The sequence below is a fragment of the Topomyia yanbarensis genome, chromosome 2, assembly GCF_030247195.1.
Source record: "Topomyia yanbarensis strain Yona2022 chromosome 2, ASM3024719v1, whole genome shotgun sequence".
Taxonomy (NCBI): domain Eukaryota; kingdom Metazoa; phylum Arthropoda; class Insecta; order Diptera; family Culicidae; genus Topomyia; species Topomyia yanbarensis.
In genome coordinates, this window is record NC_080671.1 from 460,958,716 (window position 1) to 460,974,985 (window position 16,270).

The following is a 16,270-nucleotide window of genomic DNA, read 5'->3' on the forward strand; positions in this document are numbered from 1 at the left end:
AATAAAATACACCTTTATACATTCATCGCAGTCTCCATTTAAATCGGAATTTTCTGCGTGATCGTATTCATCACCCTTTAATTTAGTAACTAGAAGTAGGATTCACACAAAATTCAGTAGCAACCGATGAGAACGTTACACCTTTCATTTAAGACTAAGTTTGTGTAAATCGGTGCAGAAAACTTCGAGAAACCGATGTGGACAAACTATAACTTGATTTTCTATGTGACTGTACTTTTCAATTCGTAACTCCGGAACCGGAAGTCGGATTAAAATGAAATTCAATAGCCGATGGGACTATTGCACCTTTCATTTGCTTCTAAGTTTGTGAAAATCGGCTCAGCCATCTCCGAGAAACCGATGTGGGCATTTTGTTAACCTATCTGCACATACACACACATATATACATAATACATACACACATACATACACACAGACATTTTCTGATCTCGACGAGCTGAGTTTAATGGTATATGACACTCGGCCCTCCGAGCCTCGGTTAGAAATTCGGTTTTTGAGGCAATTGCACAACCTTTCTATATGAGAAAGGCAAAAACAAACAATAGTGAGAATTTTTCATTAAATCCGCTTCTGTCTCTTCCTAATTTCCTTTTTGTCTCCTAGGTCAATCAACTATTTATGGATGCGGTAAAATACTAGCAGTGTTAGTCCTTACTTGCGAATACTTTTTCGTACAACTGTGCTGTTTCACCTTCATATTAAAACAGAATTCGATTATCCCTGTTCTAGTCAATATCAGTGATTATTAGGATATGGATCAGGCAAATCTTCATTTTTCTATTATCAGTATTCTGACTAACTGGACGGTTTAAGACACTTCAAAGTTTCACAAAAAGAATCTCAGTCCATAAAGAATTTGGATAATATTTATCTGCGATTCCCCATAAAGTTTTCTCGAACCGAATGTCCATCTGGTTCAGCTCGAAGAAATCACTCCGACCCAAAAAGGCTACTCAGCATTTCTAGAAGTTTCTGTATTTGGTCGAGCTAAATAACCATAAAAACATGTCCTGAATATTGACCTATCTCTTAGGTGCCAGTCCTGCACTCCTTTTCTGAATTAGCTTCATACCAAAGGTCAAAAGAGTCGACAACTAGCAGAATCCATATGTCCACAACCCAAGTGAATTAATCAGGCATTGCATTTATCGCTCATATGAGTAAATGAGTCCGGATAATTTGCTACTGCGACAATAAAAACTCACATTTTCTCATGAAAAGTTATTGGCACTCACACAACTTCTCGGGATAAATACAACATGTTATTTCTCCGGATAAAGAAAACCGCCGGAGAATGAGCGAATGAGTTTATCATGGTATCCTTTTTGTGCTCGGAGTGAAAACTGCCGAATACGGGTTGAGGACAGCTTGAAGCAACATCTGATGTTCTTCCAAATGTATGTAATCCAAAACTGACTTGGATAGTTCCATTGAGCCTAGGTTGGATTGCTTACATAAATTGGCTCACTGTTCTCCATTCACTTACGAAAACTGCTTAAAAGCCATCATTTAATAAAAAACGCTTTTAATCCACCTAACAGTGTGATGAGACATTTCTTATAACTCTTATCACTCTCTTCGGATATTATATCGTTTGAGAACATTTAGAGCTTGATGCTTCGCGATGTTTTCGATAACACATACTACATGGGATAGTGGCAGGACTCAGAGAATCACTCAAATCAGCATAGGACAACATCAGTGCTAGAAATCTCAAACCAAATCAATGGGAAAGCGAAGAAATGGTCCTTAAAATAGACATACAAACGAATTATTGCTAATGCTCTGTTAATAAAACATCCAAATTCCTCAATCAATGCATTGTGGTGGGAAAACTGAATTTTCCTAAAGGGGTTATATATTGTACTGAGCCAAAAAAAAAATCGATTTTTTAATCGATTTGAAGTTTATACTTTACTCAAATTTCCAACGCGATTGAGAACTAAGAAATCTACGCTTTTTCTTGAAAAGGGCGATACTAGCAGTGATACCATTCAAAGAAAATCATCAGTGAATATTTCCAGACTTGGCTTTATTTCATATATAAGAACTATTGTGTTTTTACATCCTAGATTGCATGATTCAGTGATCGAAACCCAAAACTTCATAAAGTATTGGAAATTATTAAATTAAAATTTGTTTTTGCTATTGAAATTGACAAAATGATAGTATCGCCCCTTTGGCGATTGCTTTACTTTTTCGGTCCCACCTATCAGCATTGAAGTATCGCCCTTACGTTTTACACCACCGATTTAGTCCGGGTTTTTTCAATAGCGATCATTGTTACTATTTACAGTTGGTATCAGCTTAACAATCCTAAAAAAATACGAAAAAAACAGTTTCGCCTTCTCTAAACTGCTAGCAAGAAAAGTATCGCCCTGTTTGTTTGCATGGAGCGTGGAGGGCGAAACTTTAAATAAACAAACAAAAATACAGTTTCGCCCGTTGTATTTTTTTGCTGTAGTTTAAGAAAGCAATATCGTAGAATCAAAATTTTTAGGTTAATTTGTTGCGTTTCAAAGCCCTCATTCGCATGTATGAAAAAAAGCCTTATGTTTACATTTGTAAGTATCGCCCTTTTCATAAAAAAGCGTTGAAATGAAATCACAGCTCCTGATATCACGCTATCTCTGAAGTACATGCGTGCATAGTTCCAAATTTTACTTCGACATCGACTTTTTCTAAAGGTGACTACCAAGTAGTATCCTTGATTTAAAGTATTATCGCTAATCCTAATGCCAAAGAACAAATAAAAACCTCTCGAAAACGAACCGTTTGGGAAAATCATCATCATAACTGGAATTTTCATTTTCACGAAACTTTTAGATAACCTTCCGTCACTTGCGTTAATGCACTGGGTGCACAGTGCTCTGAAAATCTAGCGAAATCGTCTTAGGGCACCAGCGGGTCTAATTCAGAGCTATCTGCGCGACGAGTTAAATCTGTAAAGAATACTAAAAATTAATTTCTATTCCATAATTTTCAGTTCAGCAATTCGAGAGATCGTGCTCACCGCAAGCCATGAAAAATAGACTACGTTGTGAATCGATGGTCACTATTTATTAAAAAATCACGGTTAAATAAAAAATTAAACTGTTAAAAAATTTCAAATAGTTTACAATTTTCACAAACTTATTAGGAAAAATTGTTTAATAAGCTTTCATAATATTATGTAGGAAAAAAGCTGAAAATTTAAGTATTTTCTCTATCTGCAACATATAAACCCTTAAGTATACCAATTAATTGGTATACGAATTGGAATAGGTTCGCCAAATTTTGGAAGAAGTCTATAAAATAACCCCTTAAAAGCTACCTAAAAATTGTTGTAGTTCGATGCAATAAAAAACCCCCAAAAATGAAATATTAATGTGAAACACAGTGAATAATACATACATTAAAAGACCCATTTTTATCAATCTCATGGTGTATTTTAGGCTGACAAAATGGGGACATTGACTAAATCGGGCAATTTTTTTCTTTATAATAAACTGAAGCTGTTAAAATATTCTTCCCGTCCCTTGATGTAGTCTGATAACTATTTCTGATTATGATGGACTTTTTATTTTTGCATATTTCCATCTTCATGATAAGGAAAACATGCGCAAGAAAAGATTTACTCGAATTCAGACTTGCTCATCTGCTAGAGCCCATCAAACATATGTTCATATTTGGCTGATAAAATCGGGGTTTCAATATATTATAATAGATATTCAGCATTCGAAGAAGTTTCTTGTGAACGAGTGTAGAACGACTTTGTTTCTACTTACTTGAAGTCAGCGGCGTAGCCAGAAATTCGGTTTGGTGGGGGTTTGGTGAAAATCGATCATACTGTCCAAACGGTATAATTCCGAAACCGTAATTTTTGAAGTTTTAAAATTATGCAGAATTATTTTACAGAAAATAGTAACAGAGTTCGTGTCTTTAGCGAATTTGTTGAGACTTTATTGTAGTCATGAATATTAACCTGAGAAAATACACCATAAATACTTCTTGAACGATATACCGTCAAAATTATTTTATCAAATGATGCGCTGTTTAACGTTTGTTAAACTCATCGAAGATACTAAACCTCCGAAATTGGCGGTTTCAAAATGATGCTATCTTGACCTTAAATTACTGTTTTTAATCATTTGACCTATACATATAATTGGTCATACAACAAAAATCAAATGCTCATCAAAATCGATAAGAACCTGCTAGAATCGAATGGAAATCGTATGGTGTTAAACCCCAAAACCTTCTCTTGGCTACGCCATTGCTTGTAGTTATTTATTTCGCATTTTCCGATATTTTTTTTTTTAATTCGTTTATTTCACACGGCTCATAGCGGTAGCTTTACGGAGCCGTGGATCTTTTATACGTTTACAATAAATGTAAAAATAAAAATAAACAATAAATTAATTAATTGGATCTCGTGCGCGCAACTTTTTATTGCGAGCGGAGACCTTTTTTCGCGAGGTCTGTTGGCAAACAGCGTCAGGGGGGTCATTTAATTCTCTCTTGTTTTTCACGTCCCGGTCGAAGCTGGCTTGGTGTCTGGAATCAGATGTTCTCCCTTGCTTCTTGCACTTATTGTTGATCAGTGTAAATCCGTCGTCATTGTTACTGCATTCGTTGTCGAAGTTGCTTACAGTTGCTTTTGGGGTACTGGATGATTCTTTTGCGGTTGTCATTATGGTCTGTGCAACTGCTGCCACAAATGTGGCCACCGTTTGTGGTTCAGGCATTGGTATTGAAAACTCTGTTTTGGGTTGGTTTGCCGTAGATGAGTTGGCAATCGGCTGAGATGCGTCTTCCTCTGCATCTTCCGCGCAAGGTTGTCCATGATGAGCTGTCTGATTACAATACTTGCACGTAGGAGTTTGCCCCTCATGGGTGCATAGCGTAGTTTGCATAATTGTAGTTCCATGAGTATTGAGTTTTATTGCCAAGTAGGAGGGTATAGGCCTTTCAACCCGCATCCTCACTACAAAAACGCCGTTAGGAGTACCCGGGAAGAAGTTTCTCCAAGTATCAGGTGTAACGGATTCTACTTCTCCGTATTGCGACATGCATTTTGCAATTGGCTCAGGAGGGGTACGAGGTGATAGGTCATATAACCTTACATCTATATAATCATTCTCAATGTATACGGGAATCTTAATTCCAACGTTGTCACTTTCAACCACGTGTTTTAAGTTGTTATTCAAAACGAAACGCTCGGCTTGTGCTAATGTGTTGAATGATATTAACACTACATTGCGAAGATGATGATACTGAAGGTACAAGACTTCCGCAAGTCTAAGTTGCATTTTTACCTTCAGAAGGTATTCCACTTCACTAAAACTCGGTCGTTTTAAACAAAATTTAAAGTCAACGACCGCTGCGTTGGGTCGGAGTAGAGCTTTTTCGTCAACTTTACTCATGATGGCAAGAATAATCCGATATTTCCTTTGTTCTCGAGACAATGCACACTAGATCGAGAGGCCTATTGTTCACTTGGCTCGATTGTACGTCTGACTGCGGCAGAAGTAGAAAGTAGACTGCATTTTCCGATATGTTTCAGATCGATCCGATGGTTATAAGTTAGAAAAATTGCAGTCAGAAGGTTCGCACAAATGAACATTTTTGTACTGATAAGTTATCAAGTTCCTTCCAGACAACTTGGAAGTGTTCGGTGATTATTTCAAGCGGTTGTAGATAGTAAAATGAAATACAAAATTTGTTTTATCGAAATAATGTTTAGCTTATTTGAATGGATTATTACTATATTGAACAATAAATAGGCGACAAGGAGTAATCAACAAACAACAAGCCATAACTTTTAAAGTATTCAAAATAGATATTTAAAGTCTTTAGTAAAGTTATTCGAAAAAGTAAGAGCTACAAATTTGCTGAAGACATCATTTCGATATAATCACTTCCAAGAAAATTTGTAAAAATATCTCACTCATAGGGGGATTAATCAGCAAAAGCACAATACCAAAAGAAAGAGCATATTGCCTCCATTAAATTCTCCGAAGATACTATTGACCTAAAATAAGCCGTTTTGGCGTTAATAATAGATTACATGTTTTTGGTCATATTTCTGGCAATGGGAAATGATAAAAATCGTTCGTCCGCATTTAATGTTAAATATCTCTTTTGATAATAGTCCGATTTCAACAATCTATAGCTTGTTCGAAAGGTATTCATTAAAGCTGTCTAAAAACATATAAATTGTTAATCTATATTGTCAATTTCGGCAGATAATTCAAAAAAACTGCAAAAAACGCCATTTTTACGCATTCAAACATTCATATCTTGGAAACTAAACATCAGAATCAAAAACAAATTAATAGCGTTCATACTGTTTTTTAGTTCTTTCATTTAAAATTGGTTTGGATAAGATCGATTCAGCCATTACTGAGAAACACGAATGAGAATTTGTCCGTTACATACACACACACACACACACAGACATTGTCCCAAATCGTCGAGCTGAGTCGATTGGTATATAAGACTCGGCCCTCCGGGCCTTGGAAAAAATCTCGAAAGTTTGAGCGAATTCTATACATTTCTTTTATAAGAAATGTAAAAATGATTAAGTTTGCAGACACACATGCAAAATGTATCGAGTTCGGTGTTTGATGGAATGGAACAATAAAATAAAATTCAAATCGTGTATAAAAATTCTTTTGAAAATGAAAAATTGATTGAAAAACTTTTGCGGAAAATACATTTTCCCCTTAAATTGTCGTTCTGAACCACTGTCCATTGTATGATCAAATTCAAAACCAATTGCTAATTTAAAGCCCATCGTCACATCACGATCTAGATTAGAGCGGTTCTCTATTCACAATTGGTCGGTGTTAAGTCAGACCGGACCAAGTCGCAAAACATCAAAAAATGAGTTAATGATAGCACTGGATAAAGAATTTCTTCGTTTACATTCTACTTTTACCAGATTTGAAATATGAAACAATAAACAAGAATTATGGTAAAAATTATTTTCCTATTATAATGTAAAGGATGCTGCGATTCAAACTTTAAACGCGTTTTTATCGAATTCAGTGCACTGTCACTTAGTCCGGTCTGACCTAACACCGTCCAATTGATGAAAATTGGGCATTATTATATGGTTCTAGATGAACTGTTTTCGGTCTCACCAAAAAAATCCAGTCTGTCGCTCAACATAACAGACCAGACGGTGTTTTCCCGATGAAAAAACAGATCCCCAATCAATAGAATTCTCACGCAGTAAAACCTTACCCCCATTGAATGGCATCCCGTGTTCAATCACTCTACCAAATAGTATTTTAGCTACATGAGATCAAACTATCGTCGAAGAAATTATACGGAATGTCAGACTAACGACCACATTAGTAACATCAAACCAAAAGAGTAGTAATGTGTAGTTATTACATGTCAACCTATGTAGTATACATGGAACTGTGAATAAAATAATTTTTAAATATACTTAAGAACACAGAAAAATCTATTCCCGAGTTTCTATGTCCAATGAAACAGTACCTACGAAACCTGTAAAAAAGAACTTCATGGTAGAGTAGATTAGTCATATCATTATTATTAAGCTTATTCTGCATTACGACGCATGACTTTTGATTTGCATTCTCAATATAACGACACAAGTCGGATTCGATCGAACCGCATTCGATTAAAAAATCAAATTTTTGTAATACACAATAAGCTTGTTTAACTTTATACTTTTTAAAAATTCATGCCGCCTTTTGATAATGCTGCCAGTGATTTTTACAAATACAAACTTATTAGTCAGCTTTTCCGTATTATTTTTTAAAATTAACAACACTACTACGAACAGTTGTAATATGTTATGCAATTGCTTGAAAAAGTAACAAATACGACGAATACCAGTTGATCAAAATTTAAACGGACAACGATTCCGTATTTAATATTTATTTTTACCATCGTCATCCCTCATTTTTTTCTTCTTCACTTTGCTGTCACCTGAAACGACTAACAGAATGCGGTGACACACCAGAATAGCGTGACAGAGAGTCATGTGAGTGACTCGTCTCACCTTAGGTGACTTCGGTGATCGCACGAGTGAGAAAGAGTGTCACCTCACCTAAAGTGACTGTTCGGAATAACCCCCCTGGTTTTTTTTAAATAACTTTTTTCATTGTGACTTTTCGTGCAAACTATGTTCAACACAAATGTGTAGGTATCAAATCTACATAATATTGTCGAAGACTGTATGTAAAAATACTCATCCGTTTCAAAGCTATTGAAGATTTTTACATTTTTTATACCAACTTCAACTACGTATAAGAAGGAAAGGTGCAAACCAAAATGCACAATCAGGCACTTTTTTAGTTCTCTACGCAATGAAAAATAATGCTAAGAAGGTTTTGTGCGTATCACTCTAGAACCCTATGAATAGGGCAAGCTTACTTTGTCATGTTTTTTTTACTTTTTCCATACAAAAATCAGCAAAAAAATTTTTCGTGAAATTTAGTAATTAATGGTATGGCATCCTTTTGTAAGCATTAAATTCATTATGACATGTTTATTTGAGTATATATTAGTTTTGGATCTCCAATGATATTAAAAACTTCACATTTTTGCTTGCACGTTTATAAAATCTGCAATATTCAGGTATAAGTGAAAATAATACTTGTAATTGAATATCGAACCAAGAATTTCAAAAATTGGGGCAAAAAAACTTTAAATTTTTTTTGCTGATTTTTGTTTGCAAAATGTAAAAAAATATGATAAAGTAAGCTAACCCTATTCAAAAGGTTCTAGAGTGCCAGGCACAAAACCTTTTTAGCTTTATTGTGCGTAGTTTAAAGAGTTAAAAAAGTGCCTGTTAATGCATTTTGGATTTGCACCTTCCTTTCTTATACGTTGAAGTTGATGTAAAAAAATGTAAAAATCTTCAATAGCTTTGAAACGAATGAGTATTTTTACATACAGTCTTCGACAATATTATGTAGTTTTGATACCTACACATTTGTGTTGAACATAGTTTGTACGAAAAGTTACAATGAAAAAAGTTATTTAAAAAAAAACTAGATTTAAGGGGGTTGTCATAGAAAACGTCTTATAAATCGACAACCTTTAGTCCTACAAGCTCAAGTTCTTCAATAAAATTCTTCACTATGAGTATTCCTAAAACTTTGTCGAAGACACCAACTTTCTATCGCGTCAGTATAAAAAGTTATTTTTTTTAGTTCGATCATAGTAAGCCATGCATAATTCCTATTGTTATCAGATTCTGGGGAATACTCATACGAACAATTCCTCCAAAGACACTCTGTTAATATATTCGATGGTTTGGCCTCTAGTGAATTAAGTTCACGTTTTTGGCGTTTCCGACCACTGTGCCCTGGCGGCATAGTTCTCAACTAATTGGATACCCAATTACTCTAAGTTGTAGGCCCAACCCGACCAGAATGATATAACAAGTTTATAATAGAACACAATTTTTGAAACATATTGTGTTATAAATTAGGTCTGGTTAGTAGTTAAAATAACAGAAATTTATAACAAGTTACAATGCGAGATATAGTGTTGAAATATTTCTGTTATGTGTTTTTGATCGGGAAGTGAGTACAACAATTTTGCCAAAGAAAATATGGCGCTCAATGTTGACGCGGACGAAATAATCGGCCACAGTCCTATTTAGTCGAAATCCCATAAGTTATGGGTCCTACAACGCGGATTCCTTTTTCACGCCCCCAGTTAATCGCCCAGTTAGTAGGGGTTAGTAGGAGACCCGACTGTATTCCATGGCCATCTAGCTTCAATTTGGCTTGTTTGTTGACTCAAATGACTTCATTGACGTCAATCCTTTTATCTAGCATGCTAATTGAAAAGAGTTTATATCAATTTTAGAAAATCCACGCTGCGAAAAATATCGGAATTCTTGAAAAACGCAATACTGAGTAGTGAACACGAACGCCAATGATAGTGTATAATGAAAATGGGGAGAACTGTTTCCAAGATAAATTAGTGTCAGAAATACAACTACTAGCAGTTGATTATTCGGACCAATCACATCTGTCTTATTATCCGATCAATGACAGGCGGCATTTATATCTGTCCTCAACAGTCGAAACAAATGAGGTGGACTACAGACATGTAAAACTCAGTCCAAATTCTGTTCAGCTAAAAAATGTATTGAACACTACTTTCAATATCGATGAATCTAATTTTGGATAGCTAACCTTTTTACACTAAAGGTGTTCAAGATGAATCAGGAATCAGAATATATTGGTTCAAATAGCATGTTCTTTTATGTAGTCGGGGATCTGTGCCTAACTGTGAAAGTTGTTAAATTACATGTTCAAAGTTGTGCTTTCCCCCATCTATCACCAATAGGACGATAGTTCGTAGGACAATATCAAGCGGGGTTCATATGGTGGCACCTATGAATTTGGATTTTCAGTGGGCTTTAGTTCTAAATTTGAATTTCACGGTTCGACGTGAACTGATTAATGAGCTGGATCATGATCGTGTTTTTTGTGGTTATTAAAACAGTCTTTCACGAAGTAATAGTCATGGATCTCTTCAAGTCTCGTAAACTGATTCCTTATTCCGAGTATGTTAGTCACAATACACCATTCCTATTCGTAAAATAATTCACGTAATCAAAATACGTTTCCAATTTCATGATATAATCCATGAAATGTGCAATTTTGTGCCTGATCTGCTTCATGCTTGTGAATAAGTTCACAAATTTGGAGCAGATTGGATTTCCTAATCATTTGCTCTTTTATGCAACTCTGCACCAGGTCTTCAAATTTTCACGTGAACAATTTCACAAAATTTTGGAATAACATAATTATAGGTATATAATAATTATAAATTATACATATAATATACATTGCAAAACGAAATTATGAAATTTGTCACTACAAAAACTAAACTATATGTTCAGGGAACACTAACAGTAACCCAAACAAACATTCTAATGTAACGCCATGTATATATTCGGCGCGAACTGGTTTTTAGAAAACACAAATAGTTTCACGAGTACGAAATAATTTTAGGAACTTGGTCACGGTTTTCGTAAATCGTTCAGTTCACGAAATCGTGAGCTTTTGTTCATGAATTTATGAACGGATTTTTTTTTTCTTGTAAGCAAAAACTAAGCATATTTGGCTTACAACCACAGTGATCTTACCAAACATTCGAGTGTAACACCATGTGTTAGTAGTTTCAGAATCGGCGTTAGGCTAAAATCATGGGTAGTGAGTAGTTAAATAAGCATAGGGTGGTGGGACTAGAGTAATGGCGCATTTTTGCAATACTCATACTAGCATAACAATCTGATAAAATAGGGTAATTTCGGGAGCGATGCCGCGTCAGGAGAGATGCCGCACTCTCTATATCTCGTATATTCGTATATGTCTTTCGAAGAATTATAACTCTAGAGATGTAAAATAATCCCTTTTTAATTACTCACGAAAATTTTATTAATGATTTTGTGCGTTCAGTTGCATCACGGAGTGCCGAAAATTTTTCAGCACCGCATTCAAATTTCGTTTTTTTAAATGGTTCGATTTTTTTTTTTGGTAAATCATGTATCGGTTGAATAGCTGGGACCTTTTAGAAGGCATTCTGATCATGAGCACGATCATCCATAATTTTAGAGGAAAATGGCGTCGTGCGGCATCTCTCCCCTACAATTGGGAGAGATGCCGCATCAAAATGGCGGGTGAGATGCCGCACTCAATGGAAGAGGATGCATAGCTAAAATGTATTTTTTCACCCCGGAATGCCATTAAATGATCATTTGCGTCAGGTATAGGTTCATAATAAGGTATATCCACAAACTAACGGACCTAACACAGTGACATATAGGATTATGAGTCTATTTATCTATATATTTAAATGGGTGTCATGTATCTAAGTATAAGTTACTTCGGTTTATTCTTGAAAGTTTCAGGCACTAATTTTCGTGAACGCATTGATTTGTAGTGATGTCAATATTGAGATAAAAGCGAAAATTTGAACGAATTTATATTTTTTCAAAATGAATCTTTCAAGAACAAACCTAAGTTGCATAAATTCATTGGGAGAAACAGCCAAACAGTGCTTTTAAGTAACTACTACTAACGCATAGATATGTATATCGTACAAGCATATAGCTAAATAGTGCCCTGAATTAAGTTACTCCAACTTAACCGTTACACAAGGTTGAGAAAGAAAAATATTTTTGAAATATTGAATAAAAAAATGATTCTGGAAATGGTAGAAAAGTGAAGGTGCTAGCCGATTTATAGGTGCAATCAAACTTCATGAAACTCAGCTGAAGACACTGAATCACAAAAACATCAATGAGAGCCAAAAAATACTTTTGTTCACCATTTTTCAGTTTGTGTCCACGGTGCGGCGTCTCACCCGCACATGTGACATCTCTCCCGCAAGAACCTTTTTGTAAAATGTTCATGGAAATTTGGTTAAATTTTTTTTTCATTGCAAAAACCATTTCACAGTATTTTAGAAACTTGTCGCAATTGGTAAAAATGATTTCATCAATTATTGAATGGTTTACTTTGATGCAGGATCGATTTTTAAAAATGTGCGGCATCTCTCCCCAAATTACCCTAACCTTCGTTGCGTTTGTGGCACATGAAATCGTGGTACATCGAGGATTTTAGACGCGAGTTTTGTGCGTGCGAGACACATGCTCGTCTAATTTCAAATTTTAAATTTGTTTTAATGTTTCAAGTGGGTATCAGGAATCAGAATATATTAGCTCAAATGGCACGTTCCCCGTATGTAGTCGGGGATTTGTGCCTTGCCGTGTGTTTTCATCATTTTCTGAGCGGAAGGAAAGGACAAGGAAGTGTGGGGAAGTAGAATTGGAAAGCTGGGGAAAATAACAGCGCAAAAACAAAAATAAACAACAGGTAAGTTAAACTCACAAGTAGTTCAACTTGCCTGCGAATGAGCCTAAAGCTCTTTACCACTTTGGATAAGTATGTCTCTGAGTTTCAGTCGTCCAAACATGGTTTCGTCTACATAAGGACGGACGAAAACTCGAAATCGCAATTGCGCTACCGCTGGACAGTTGCATATCAGATGATATGAGGTTCCGTAGTCGGATTCACAAAGATCACATGAAAAAGACTCAGCGCGCTGAATAGTTGCCATATGATAATTGAGTTTGCAGTGGCCGGTTAAAGCCCTGGTCAGCATGCCGCAGTGGAGCTTCGAAAAATGTAGGAGATTTTTCGAAATCACTGGGCACGGTTGTTCTAGCAACGCCTTTGTTTGGCGACACGTTTGTAGATTTCTCCAATAATTGCGGTGCTCGGACGAAGCCCAGGACCGTATTTTTTCCCGTATCCAACTTGTAGAAATTGGCAGCGCGGGCTCAGGACCAACGAAGTCAATCGCTGAACCTGCCCTGGCCAATTCGTCAGCCCATTCATTTCCAGTAATACCGCAATGTCCGGGCACCCAGACAAGGTAGATAGTGTTGACAATGCTTAGTTCTTCGATTTGGGTTCGGCACGTGATCACTAGCTTGGACATAAAGCCAGACAACCACTCCTCTCGAGAGGGAATCTTCACATGGAATGTCCTGTAAGGAAAACTACAAGTGAGTGTAATATCGCAGGGAGCAAGAATATCTTCACCCCATGTAACCATTTGTGACCACAATCGTGTATGACTGGTAGCAAGATCAACATGATTACTGTTCCAAAGCCCAGTAACCTGCAGTCTGTATGCACATGATAGTGCCTCTTGTTTGAGGTGTATGTGTAATGGTTTGATATTTAGAAGTGCCTCAAGAGCAGCAGTCGGAGTCGTGGTGAAAGCACCAGTCAACGCAGTGAGCGCCATTCTTTGCAGATGGTTGAGCTTTGACTGGACTGTCACCACCTCTCCCCTCTGCCACCACACAAGGAATCCGTATGATAGTATTGGACGTACAATTGTCGTGTAAATCCAATAGATGTATTTAGGTTTGAGACCCCAGGTCTTTCCAAAAGTTCGTCTGCACTGCCCGCTTTCTTGACTCTGAACTCAATGTGAGCAGACCAATTCAGTTTGGAATCCAATATGACTCCAACGTATTTGACTTGATCTGCACACATTAGCTCAGAATCAAAGAACTGCAAGGGACGAACCCCGGTTGTTGTTCGCTTCTTCGTGAAAAGAGCCATTGAAGTTTTGCTTGGGTTAACTGATAGTTTAACTTGTCGACACCACTGTTCGACAGCTCTTAATGCCTGTTGCATTAAGTCAAAGATTGTTCCGATGCAAAACCCAGTAATTAGTATTTGGTAATCGTCAGCAATGTGCGGCATCTCTCCCCAAATTACCCTAACCTACGTTGCGTTTGTGGCACATGAAATCGTGGTACATCGAGGATTTTAGACGCGAGTGTTGTGCGTGCGAGACACATGCTCGTCTGATTTCAAATTTTAAATTTGTTTTAAAGTTTCAAGTGGGTAATTACCCTCTCGGATATATTCGAGTGGGTAGTACTACCCGTACTACCCAGGTCATCCGCCGGCTCTGCGAAGTTTTGTTACAAAAGAAATTTCTATAGCAAAATGCAGAATTAGAATCATGCGGCCAAGTAGTTATCAAAGAAAGATTACCTACAAGGTGCCATTTGTCTCTATGCATTCACTGGTCGAACAATCTGTCTCGCAGCGGTATATCTGACTTCTTTGTACCCGGAAAAAATACTCTCAAACTAATTAGGTCAGATGATGTTTCGACCAATATTAGCAATGCTGTGTTCTCTCTAGAAGTTGTAAGCTCTTTTTTTGCAAACCATTCAAGTAAAGTTCATCTGGAAAATACACCTGCATGATGGCTGGTTCTAGTAATATTCCGGCTCCAGTTACAAAACGAATACTAATTAAAATCGGTTATATCCTGGGATCCTGAATACTAACCGGCAACCAACCAAAGTTTCGGCTCATTTTCCAGCTGGACTTACTGGGATGTTCATTGCTATACATAATATACTGAAACTTCGTTTGGTTATCTGTCATTTGTCGCTTCTGCTGTAATTTTTATGCATTGGACATATTTGATCGATCCCTTAATTGAATGCTTCCTACAAGCATAGAAATGCATAAAAATCACAGCAGAATAAAAGAGACGGAAACCGAAAATATTAAAAATGCATATTTTTGTTTCTCAGTGTATACAAATTTGTGAAAAGTGACTTTAAAATAAAACGCTAGGTTTTTGCTTGGTATGTCTTGTCAGAGTAACCTACAGTGTTCCTAGAATATTTTCCGTGGATAAGCATTTTTTCCATTGAAGTGGTCCCTTAAGGTTCGGAATGAAAGCTTCGTCATTATTGATATCATAGGTGTGTTATGCCAAACCGCAGTGAGCGCCAAAAATTTTTCCTGGTGGTATTTCGATTACCAAAATTTTTAAGAAACCTTTGTTTGTTTAGTGTTTATTTGATCAACTTGGAAACTAATCGGTATATAATGCGCATGAAGAATACGCATGGTCTTGTCTGAGTGAATAATGACTTTTGAATTATGTATGAGGGTTTAGAATTGACAATTTGGAAGAAGATTTTTTTTTCGCCAGAATGAAGAAGCAAGGAATAGTTTTCAATTACCAAAATTTATTTTTTGGTAATTTATCTTATTATAGAAAATTTATTTGCTTTCGATTACTATTTGAGCTCTAAAAAATAAATTGATGTAGCTCCATTGGGCGATAGCGACTTTTAGACAGGTACCTCAAAGTGGTGCTTGATCCCCTTTGACTTAGCACAGGTCATCTATTATTTCATTCTTTTTACTTTAACATTCAACGCAACAAAAATGTTTATCCTGTTATCAACAATTGGCACACAAAAATAAAATAATTCTGCCATTAGTCACTTCGTTTCTCGCCCACTCAACCGATTCAATAATTACACACAATCAATCATTTCAATCAATGGTAATGTATGTACATTATGTCAAGATCAAAGTCAATGACTTCCTGTGGTTCATCCTGCACGTAGCATCCCACGGCTGTAGGTTGCATTGTCAACACCTGATGCACTAAACACTAAAAATACCCCTGAGGATTATCCAATTGAGGGTTGCTACATACAATGCGATGCATTCGCGTACCGTCACCGCATGACGTATGCACACATGTATAAAGGGGGAGGAAACCGAGCACTACTGATTCAATGGTCAATCATTTTGTCGGAAGCGGCTGACGCGACGCAACGACTGGTTAGGGGATAGTTTTGAAGCTGCACTACAATTGCCGCGTTGGGATTAGCATCATTTGATCGTATCAAGCGGATCAT

General features: G+C 36.4%; 1 protein-coding gene across 1 annotated transcript in view; it reads right to left on the reverse strand.

Moving 5' to 3' along the window:
- The window catches only part of LOC131686004 (homeobox protein unc-42), a 136,697-nt gene that overhangs the window by 68,748 nt on the left and 51,679 nt on the right, over positions 1–16,270 (reverse strand). The window lies entirely within an intron of this gene.